The sequence below is a fragment of the Cervus elaphus genome, chromosome 9 (genome assembly GCF_910594005.1).
Source record: "Cervus elaphus chromosome 9, mCerEla1.1, whole genome shotgun sequence".
Lineage (NCBI taxonomy): Eukaryota > Metazoa > Chordata > Mammalia > Artiodactyla > Cervidae > Cervus > Cervus elaphus.
Genome location: NC_057823.1, coordinates 13248825 through 13259527, shown reverse-complemented (window position 1 = coordinate 13259527; position 10703 = coordinate 13248825). Strand labels below are relative to the sequence as shown.

Sequence of the window (10703 nt, the reverse complement as noted above, 5' to 3'; positions counted from 1 at the left end):
CATGCACATAGAAGACTTGTAAAGTTCCCTGCTTCATGTCTGGCTCATTCTTGAGATCCCAGTAGACATGGCTACCCTATTGGGATACTTGAACTAAAAATTGTAATTCTCAGAGGAAAGCTAACTAACAGACTTATCCTATAGAAGACTTCTGCTGGCCCTATCAACTCTGCTTCAGATGCAGGAGGACTCAGTGACACCATAGTGGATTGTTTCAGTTCAGTCGCTCAGTCGTGTCCAACCCTTTGCGACCCCATGAACCGCAGCTCGCCAGGCCTCCCTGTCCATCACCGACTCCCGGAGTCCACCCCATCCCATGTCCATTGAGTCACTGATGCCACCCCACCATCTCATGCTCTGTCCTCCCCTTCTCCTCCTGCCCTCAATGTTTCCCATCGTCGGGGTCTTTTCCAATGAGTCAGCTCTTCTTTGCATCAGGCAGCCAAAGTATTGGAGTTTCAGCTTCAACATCAGTCCTACCAATGAACATCCAGGACTGATCTCCTTTAGGATGGACTGGTTGGATCTCCTTGCAGTCCAAGGGACTCTCAAGAGTCTTCTCTAACACCACAGTTCAAAAGCATCAATTCTTCGGTGCTCAGCTTTTGTTATAGTCCAACTCTCACATCCATACATGACCACTGGAAAAACCATAGCCTTGAGTAGACGGACCTTTGTTGACAAAGTAATGTCTCTGCTTTTTAATATGCTATCTAGGTTGGTCATAACTTTCCTTCCAAGGAGTAAGCGTCTTTTAATTTCTTGGCTGCAATCACAATCTGCAGTGATTTTGGAGTCCAGAAAAATAAAGTCGCGTGCATTGTTTGGATATGCCTAATTTACTTATCCATTCATCTACTGCAGAACATCTTGCTTCCTTCTCCGTTAATTTCTTGATGGCTTCTTTTAGCTAAATTTGCACTGTTCCTGTTTCCATTTCTGCAGTTTCACTGACTACATGGGACCAGGAAACCAAACCGGTATTTCAGAATTTATCCTCCTGGGACTCTCAGAAGAAGTATTATTGCAGCCTCTCCTCTTTTGGATCTTCCTGTTCATGTACCTGGTCACCTTCATTGGGAACCTTCTCACATCCTGGCCATTATCACCGACTCCCACCTCCACACACCCATGTATTTCTTTCTCTTCAACCTATCTTTTTCAGACATGTGTTTCACCTCTACCACCATCCCAAAGATGCTGTGGAACATCCAGACTCAGAGTCAAGTTATCACCTATGAAGGCTGCATTGTACAGATGTATTTTTTCATGCTTTTTGGGATATTAGACAACATCCTCTTGACTGTGATGGCTTATGACCGGCTTGCAGCCATCTGTCACCCACTGCAGTACATGATCATCATGAACCCTAAGTTTTGTGACCTCCTGCTTCTGACATCCTGGTTAGTGAGTGTCTTCGACTCTCTGTTACATGGCTTAATGATTTTGCGACTCTCTTTTTGCACAAAATTGGAAATTCATCACTTTTTTGGTGAACTTTATGAGGTGGTTCAGCTTGCTTGTTCTGATACTTTCCTCAATGACCTGATGATATATTTTGCAAGTGGAGTTCTGGTTATTATTCCACTCACTGGTATCCTTTTCTCTTACTCTAAGATTGTATCCTCCATTTTGAAAATTTCATCCACAAGGGGCAAGTATAAAGCATTTTCCACATGTGTGTCTCACCTCTCAACTGTCTCCTTGTTCTATGGTACAAGCCTTGGGGTGTATCTTAGCTCTGCTAGCACACAAAACTCCAGGGCAACTGCAGTAGCCTCAGTGATGTACACTGTGGTCACACCCATGCTGAATCCTTTCATCTACAGTCTTAAAAACAGAGACATAAAGCAAGCCCTTAAAACACTCTTCAGCAGAGAAACGTTCTCAGTATAAGGGAAGTATTTGTCTGAAGATAGAGACTTTTTCATGAGTAACAGTTCTCAAAACCCTAAAAGATCCTAATCATGATTAATATTATCAGTGACCAGAAAGACAATATGAAGTTTAAGTTATTTACAGAGTTCAGTTTCTTTCATTTTTCATATATTATAAGCAATGGTTTCTTCCTATATTTTCTTTAAAATTTTCATCTCTTAACATATTCTCTGGGTTTAGTGTGGGAAATAGAACCTACTGCATAAGTTTTCAGAAGTATAATATGTAATACAGGAAATGTAATGCTTAAAATAATACATGATTGATGAAGAAATTGTGTAATGCTTTCTCTACCAGATGAAAGTAACTGTACTTCATACGATCTTCTGTTGACAAGTCATCTGACATATCAGAGTCTGTACACTAATGGCCAGGGTTTGGGTTAATCTGATTTGTAACTAGATCACATCCACAATAGGAGAAGCAACTGGAGTCACCAACTGATGTATTTACAATAATCTGCATCTGCTCTCCTCCAATGACTGACAGGTAGATTGTACCCTTGTGAGAGACCAGGGCTCAGGGAACCCAGCTTAGTCATGTCCAGATTCTTGAATCACAGAAACTTTGAGATAATTGATATGTGTACATTGTCTAAGTTTTATGGGAGAATTTGTGACACTAAAATAAGGATAAGTAATACAGAGGTATAGAAAACTGGTATAATTCTTATATATTTACACAGGATGACAAAATGACCCAACACTTTGAAAAAACTTGATTATCTCTTGTAGAAATATACATATTTACAGGGTATGTGTGCCTGCTTAGTCATTCAGTCATATCTCACTCGTTCTAGCCCCATGGACTTTAATCCTCCAGGCTCCCCATTCCACGGAATTTTCCAGGCAAGAATACTGGAGCTGGTGGCCATTTTCTTCTCCAGGGATTGAACTCAAGTCTGTTGCATCTCCTCTAATGGCAGGTGAATTCTTTACCACTGAGCCCCCTGGGAAGCCAACATGTTTACAGAAAGACTCAGAAATTCTGCTTCTTGGTTTTTTTCGAAGAAAATGAAAGCATATGTCCACACAAAGACTTATTCACAAACATTTATTACAAGTTTATTCATAGTAGACAAAATGGAGGAAAACCTGAAATATCCACTGATAAATAATTATAAAAAAGTTGTAGTATATTCATACAATGAAGTCTACTAAGCAATAAAAAGAAACCAACTACAGATACAAATGAAAATTTAAATGAATTCCAAAAATCTATTATGAATGAATAATGCCAGAAAGTTCCCATAATAGAAGCAATTTCTATGAAGTTATACCATAGTCAAAACCAATGCTAAGGTGATTCTAATCAGATCAGTGGTGCCTGTGCCAAAGAATGGGCTTAGGATATACTGAATATGAAGCATGAGGGATTCTTCAGAGGAGATGGAGATATCATACATCTTTTATGCAAATATTTGTGAGGACATTGCTTTAAAAATAGTTTTGAAAGACTTTGAAGGATGACAAGTGAAAACAATGGACATCCTGAAAGGTCTTCTCTGAGTGGCCAGTCTACCTGTGTCTTAAACCATTTTCACTAGAGTAGTGTTTGTTTCCTCTTGATATCAATTTCTAGCACATAATGGAAGACATCATATCTTTTAAGGGTTGGCTTAAAGTCTGGAGGAAGTGTAAACTTGGACTCTAGGTAAAACCAACTCTGTACACATGCCTTCAGCTCCCCTGACTAGCTGGGGAGAGATGATTTACATGGGTGACATTCTACTACAGGAGACAATTCTTCCTGAAGCATAACTCTGAGAAAACAAAGAAACTTCTCCCAGGGGCCAAACCAGAATCAGGGCACACAGGATATTATTGCCTTACGCCATATATGATCTCATCTAAGGGCAGAGACTAATATGGAAATATACATTGCTCCAGAATTGAAGAACCCTTGGGGAATTTGTCTAAGGGATGTTGCTCAGTCATTCATCAAGTGGTTGCTACACATTGCATTAGTCAGCTTGGGATGCTGTAACAAAATATAAGAGATTGGGCAGCCTAATTAACAGAAATTTATTTCTCACATTTCTGGAGGATGGAAGCCTGAGATCAGGTGCCAAAACAGTTGGGTTTTGGTGAGAGCACTCTTTCTGGCTTTCACGTGGTTGCTTCCTCACTGTGCCTTCAAATGGCCTTTTCATGAGAGTGGAAACACAGAGAGAGAGAGAGGAAGAGAGAGAAGCAAAGAGAAAGAGGAAGCTCTTTCTCTTCTTATAAGGCTACCAAGTGTATTAAATTATGACACCACAGTCATGACTTCATTTAACCTGTTGTTTTGCTGAAAGTTTTACTTTTGTTTTAGGTTCAAAGGATTTGATAACAAAATAAACCACTCACTACACACAAGTAAATAATTTCAATTTTTAAAGAAGATTATTTGATTTCAATATGCAGCCATTTAAAGAAAAAAAAAATAGAAACAATAGAGATAAGTAACAGTATGCTGCTGCTCCTGCTAAGTCGCTTCAGTCATGTCCGACCCTGTGCGACCCCATAGACGACAGCCCACCAGGCTCCCCCATCCCTGGGATTCTCCAGGCAAAAACACTGGAGTGGGTTGAAGCAACAGCATATACATCACCAAACTGGGTCAACTGACATCCAGAACTAAACAGGGCTGAAAAGTCCCTCGGGCTTCCCCTGTGGCTCAGCTGGTAAAGAAAAGTCCCTCACTGAAAGAGATCTGGAGCCCCAGTGGGGAAACTCTCCTGGGCAGTTCATCCACTCCATGGTGAGTTTTATGATTGTAGTTTTGGAGGTTCTCATTTATAATCCCAGGCTGCAAACTGATACTATCATCAGTTTGTACACAAAATGCAGCCTTGGTTTAATCATTTTGAAATTTTGTTTTCTTGTGAGTCATAAGATTTCATTAAACCTTGAGTGGTTGATTTGACCTCCAGGGGCTCAAAAATTTCACATCCCACTCTCTTTCTTATCTAAAGTGCTGGCTGACTAGCTGTGCTTGTGGGTAGGCATGGGATCCGAGCAGTGTCCAGGGAGGTCAGAAGCAAGGTTAGAGACCTGCTCTCCTGTTTCTGAAGCCTGAATAAGACTTCCTCCAATTTAATTTTCCCAAAAGCTGTATCAACTCCTAGAAGCTCTATCTCCAAATACAGTCATGTCACTTTGGGGAATTGAATTTGAACACATGAGTTTTGAGGGGACACAATTCAGTCTGTAGCACATATCTCAAGTGTGACAGGCACTGTGTTAGGAATGGAGGAATAAAAATTGTGCACTTTTGGTTGAGTGAGGGTACATAGAATTTACAATAATCACACTATAATTATTGATTATACCATTTGACTCTCAGGTGACAATCTATTCCCTCACTTAAAAGTTCATAGACACCAGATCACTCTGATTTAGAATCTTAACAATATACCTTGACTTTTATTAACATAAAAAGGAAAGGAAAGAATCAGTTCTTTGTCAAGGTAGACTGGGTTGTCGTTGTTTAGTTGCTAAACCATGTTAGATTCTTTCTGACCCCATGGACCATACCCTGCTAGGCTCCTGTGTCCATGGGATTTCCCAGGCAAGAATACTGGAATAGGTTGCCATTTTCTTCTCCAGAGGATCTTCCCAACCCACAGATTGAACCTGTGTCTCTGGTATTGGCAGGTGGTTTCTTTACCACTGTGCCACATGGGAATCCCAGACTGGGCTAGGGAATGTCTTTTAATACTATAGATAGATCACAGTCACTTATCTCTATCCAAACATTTTGGATTCTTCCCTTTTGCTTCAAGGGAGTTTTTATTTTTATTTTATTTTATTTTTTTCCCATTTATTTTTATTAGTTGGAGGCTAATTACTTTAGAATATTGTAGTGGTTTTTGCCATACATTGACATGTCAGACTGACAAGTTTCTACCTTGTCTCTTTAAACTGTGCTGAAGAAAATAGGAGAAGAAACAGAAAAAAGATCCAGCAGAGCTTCTTCCCAGTGTGTACCTCTTCCCTCTTCCCTTTCAACTAGTCATCACCCTATATTATCACTTTTGTTCTCTAATATATCCTGAATATCCCCTCCTTAGAAAGATTTTTCCTCCTCTTTTGTTATCCCCAACTGAATTCCATCCCTCTGTGATATGTTTTCACACTGATCGCTTATTTTCCATCATAGTGTAGAAAATCAGCACAGTGATTTGGATGGGTGGGTGGGGGTTGTTGGCAGTATTCTACCAAATGAACACCTTTGCTTGACCACGAACTTGGACTTTGTCATTGACTTAGATTTTCATGTTATTATTATTAAAAATATTACTATAATTCCTTGAATGTCATATGATTAACTGTAAGCCTCATGGATAACTCAACGGCATGAGTTCAGTTCAGTTGCTCAGTTGTGTCTAACTGTTTGTGACCTCATGGACTGCAGCACACCAGGCCTCCCTGTCCATCACCAACTCCCAGAGCTTACTGAAACTCATGTCCGTTGAGTTGGTGATGTCATCTAACCATCTCATCCTCTGTTGTCTCCTTCTCCTCTCACCTTCAATCTTTCTCGGTGGCATAATAGATTGTTAATGTTCACTTGCTCTCATCTTACTGAAATTACCAGATTTACCTGAGACGACCCCATGAGACTTTCCATGGCAAACATCCAATGATTGTTGCACCATGGACCCAGTCAGTGGATGGTGTTCCCTTTTATTAATGTGCACTGTCAGTTAGTTAAAAGGGTCCTCATGATAAATACACACAGTAATTCTCTCTTGGATCAGGTGAGATCAAGGACATTTCTCATCTGTTTGGGTCAGGCTCCTATAGTGTCAACTCAAGGTGTTTGATTGTGTCCTTCAAGTCTTAGAAGAAGAAATTGCATGTCATAGCCACATAAGTCAACTTTTAATGATACCCTGCATCTTGTAAGATACTCTGAGAAGTCCAGTGAGATAGGAGACATGACTCGAGCTCCCATGTACACCCTAAAGGGGAAAATCTGGCACAAGCATTTGCTTTCTTTTACTATCCTAGCAAGTAAGAATCACATCCTTCAGAGAAAAAAGACCAAGGGATATTTCATTCAATGAGGTCCTATGGGAATTCACATTCATAAGTCACAAAAAAGTTACAAATGCTTTTCCTTGATATATCCAAGTCTGTCTCATCAAAGGGGATGAGAAACCACAATCATCTCGTGGAAGCTTCGTGAGTGGTTCCATCTCCTTGCTCTTTTAGGGGCAGCTTCCAATTTTGTCCACCATTCAAGGAAGTAATTGGATGGGAGAACATGGATGTTTCCATGACATTATTTGGGTGAGCCACCACATCTTCATAGGTGCTTGGGGATATGGAAGAGCACAATGGGCTATTTTCATTTGTGAATTTTAGGGGAATCGGTGGGGAAGACAATATAAGAAAAGTTTAACGATCAAGAGACTTTCTAAGAAAGATTCTTGATTTTTTGGAGGAAAGAATTTTTGGAGGAAAGACAGATTAGGGAAAAGGATGAAATCAGGTACAATGCTGACACACAGTTGGCTGTACCCAGGAGAAGGCGGACCAATTACATTCTTCTGAACATGTATGTTGATTGCTCAGTCATGTCCTACTTTTTGCAACCCCATGGATTATAGCCCGGCCAGGCTCCTCTGTCCATGGGATTCTCCAGGAAAGAATACTGGAGTGGGTAGCCATTACCGTCTTCAGGGGATCTTCCCTATCCAGGGATTGAACCCAGCTATCCTTCATCACAGGCAGATTCTTTACCATCTGAGTCACTGGAAATCTCATAAGCAACATGGAGCCAGGAAACCACACACAGGTTGCAGAATTTATTTTGTGTTTGGATTCTCAGAAGAGACAGAGCTGCAGCCTCTCCTTTTTGGGCTGTTCCTGTTCTTGTACCTGATCACCTTCTTTGGGAACCTTCTCATTATCCTGACCATTGTCTCTGGCTCCCACCTCCACACACCCATGTATTTCTTCCTCTCCAACCTATTCTTTGTAGACATTTGTTTTATCGCCACACCCATTCCAAAGATGCTGTGGAATGTCCAGATAAAGAGCAAAGCCAAACCTATGAAGACTGCCTCTGCCAGTTATACTTTTTGTTGCTCTTTTAGCTTTGGATTACTTTCTCCTAAATGCAGTGGCCCATGACTGGTTTGTAGCCATCTGTCAGCCCTTGGATTACACAGTCATCATGATCCCCAGCTCTGTGGCCTCCTGCTTCTGGTAGGCTGGTTATTAAGTGTTCTGAACTCTTTGTTAACTGGTTTACTTGTGTTGCAGCTCTCCTTCTGTGCTGACATGATAATTCCCCACTTTTTCAGAGAAAGCAATCAGGTGCTTCAACATACCTGTTCTGACAATTTTTTAAATCACCTAGTGCTGTATTTTGCATCTGGTCTGGTGAGTTTTATTTCATTCACTAGTACCTTTTCTTTTACTCTAAGATTCTTTTCTCTATGCTGAGAATTTCATCAGTTAGAAGCAAGTATAAGGCATTTTCCACCCATGGATCTCACATCTCTATTGTTTCCTTGTTCTGTGCTACAAGACTTGAGATGTAGATAAGTTCTAGAATAACCTTAAGTACCAAGGTCAGTAAAATAGCTTCAGTTATGTATACAGTGGTTACACCCTGCTGAACCTTTTATCTATAGTATGAGAAATAAGGACATAAAATGTCCTTTGATAAATCTTGCCACTTCTATCACTTTCAAAGGGCAACAGAGATGCTTGTCTTGGGGCTGGAGAGGTGCCCATGAATAAAACTAAATTTAAAAATATATATTAATAGTTTCCTTTGTAGTGCAAAAGCTTTTAAGTTTCATTAGGTCCCATTTGTTTAGTTTTGCTTTTATTTCCAATATTCTGGGAGGTGGGTCATAGAGGATCTTGCTGTGATTTATGTCGGAGAGTGTTTTGCCTATGTTCTCCTCTAGGAGTTTTATAGTTTCTGGTCTTACATTTAGATCTTTAATCCATTTTGAGTAAGGTGAAAAGACAGCCCTCAGATTGGGAGAAAATAATAGCAAATGAAGAAACAGACAAAGGATTAATCTCAAAAATATACAAGCAACTCCTGCAGCTCAATTCCAGAAAAATAAATGACCCAATCAAAAAATGGGCCAAAGAACTAAACAGACATTTCTCCAAAGAAGACATACAGATGGCTAACAAACACATGAAAAGATGCTCAACATCACTCATTATTAGAGAAATGCAAATCAAAACCACAAAGAGGTACCATTACACGCCAGTCAGGATGGCTGCTATCCAAAAGTCTACAAGCAATAAATGCTGGAGAGGGTGTGGAGAAAAGGGAACCCTCTTACACTGTTGGTGGGAATGCAAACTAGTACAGCCGCTATGGAAAACAGTGTGGAGATTTCTTAAAAAACTGGAAATAGAACTGCCATATGACCCAGCAATCCCACTTCTGGGCATACACACTGAGGAAACCAGATCTGAAAGAGACACGTGCACCCCAATGTTCATCGCAGCACTGTTTATAATAGCCAGGACATGGAAGCAACCTAGATGCCCATCAGCAGATGAATGGATAAGGAAGCTGTGGTACATATGCACCATGGAATATTACTCAGCTATTAAAAAGAATTCATTTGAACCAGTCCTAATGAGATGGATGAAGCTGGAGCCCATTATACAGAGTGAAGTAAGCCAGAAAGATAAAGAACATTACAGCATACTAACACATATATATGGAATTTAGAAAGGTGATAACGATAACCCTATATGCAAAACAGAAAAAGAGACACAGATGTACAGAACAGACTTTTGGACTCTGTGGGAGAAGGTGAGGGTGGGATATTTCAAAAGAACAGCATGTATACTATCTATGGTGAAACAGATCACCAGCCCAGGTGGGATGCATGAGACAAGTGCTCCGGCCTGGTGCACTGGGAAGACCCAGAGGAATCGGGTGGAGAGGGAGGTGGGAGGGGGGATCGGGATTGGGAATACATGTAAATCCATGGCTGATTCATATCAATGTATGACAAACCCACTGGAAAAAAATAATAATAATAAAAAAAATATATATTAAGATTTGGAAATCCAGATACTTCATGACTGTTTCTGTTCATGAAATTTACAAATTTTTGAAACAACATTTCATGTATTTTGTTTGATAACGACCTAGATATCTCTAAACTCTTTTCATCCTTTTCCTGCTTTCTTTTCCTAAATTTCATCCCCAATTTTAGAAACAAAGGAATTTAACTGTAATAATTTTAATTAAGTGAATTTTATTTTTTGAGTAACCTATATTTAAAATATTCATTAATTAAAAATATATAGTTGATATTTCATTTTACTTGTCAGATTAGTAATGAATGTTAAAATTTCTATAGATATATGAGAGATTGAACCTGATTTTTCATTTAGAATTGTACCATTGATTACAATGATAACATCTCATTGCATCAACTTTTTCTTTCAGTATACCTATCTTTATGCTAATTGTCTGCTAATCTAGACACGGAGTCTCTAACTTCTGTAAAGGAGAAGAGAGTACGTACACATCTTTGGCTCTCAAGTCACGTAGCACCTATGACAACCGCTCAATTCTGCCATTGTAACAGAAGTTAGCCAACAAAGAAGAAATAGACAACATGAAAACAAAGGAGCATGGTTTTAGTCAAATAAAGCCTGATTGGTAGAAAAAAAGTTGTGGTTCAGGTTTGGAATGCAATCCTATTAGTTACTACCAGCTACATGTTTGCGCTGAGTTGTTCTGTATCAACTTGATTAAAAAGATTTCTAGAATCACCT

At 39.7% G+C, this 10703-nt stretch overlaps 1 pseudogene; it reads left to right on the top strand.

Moving 5' to 3' along the window:
* The first annotated feature begins 958 nt into the window (after positions 1–958).
* On the top strand, positions 959–1896 carry LOC122699355 (annotated as a pseudogene).
* Positions 1897–10703: the final 8807 nt, after the last annotated feature.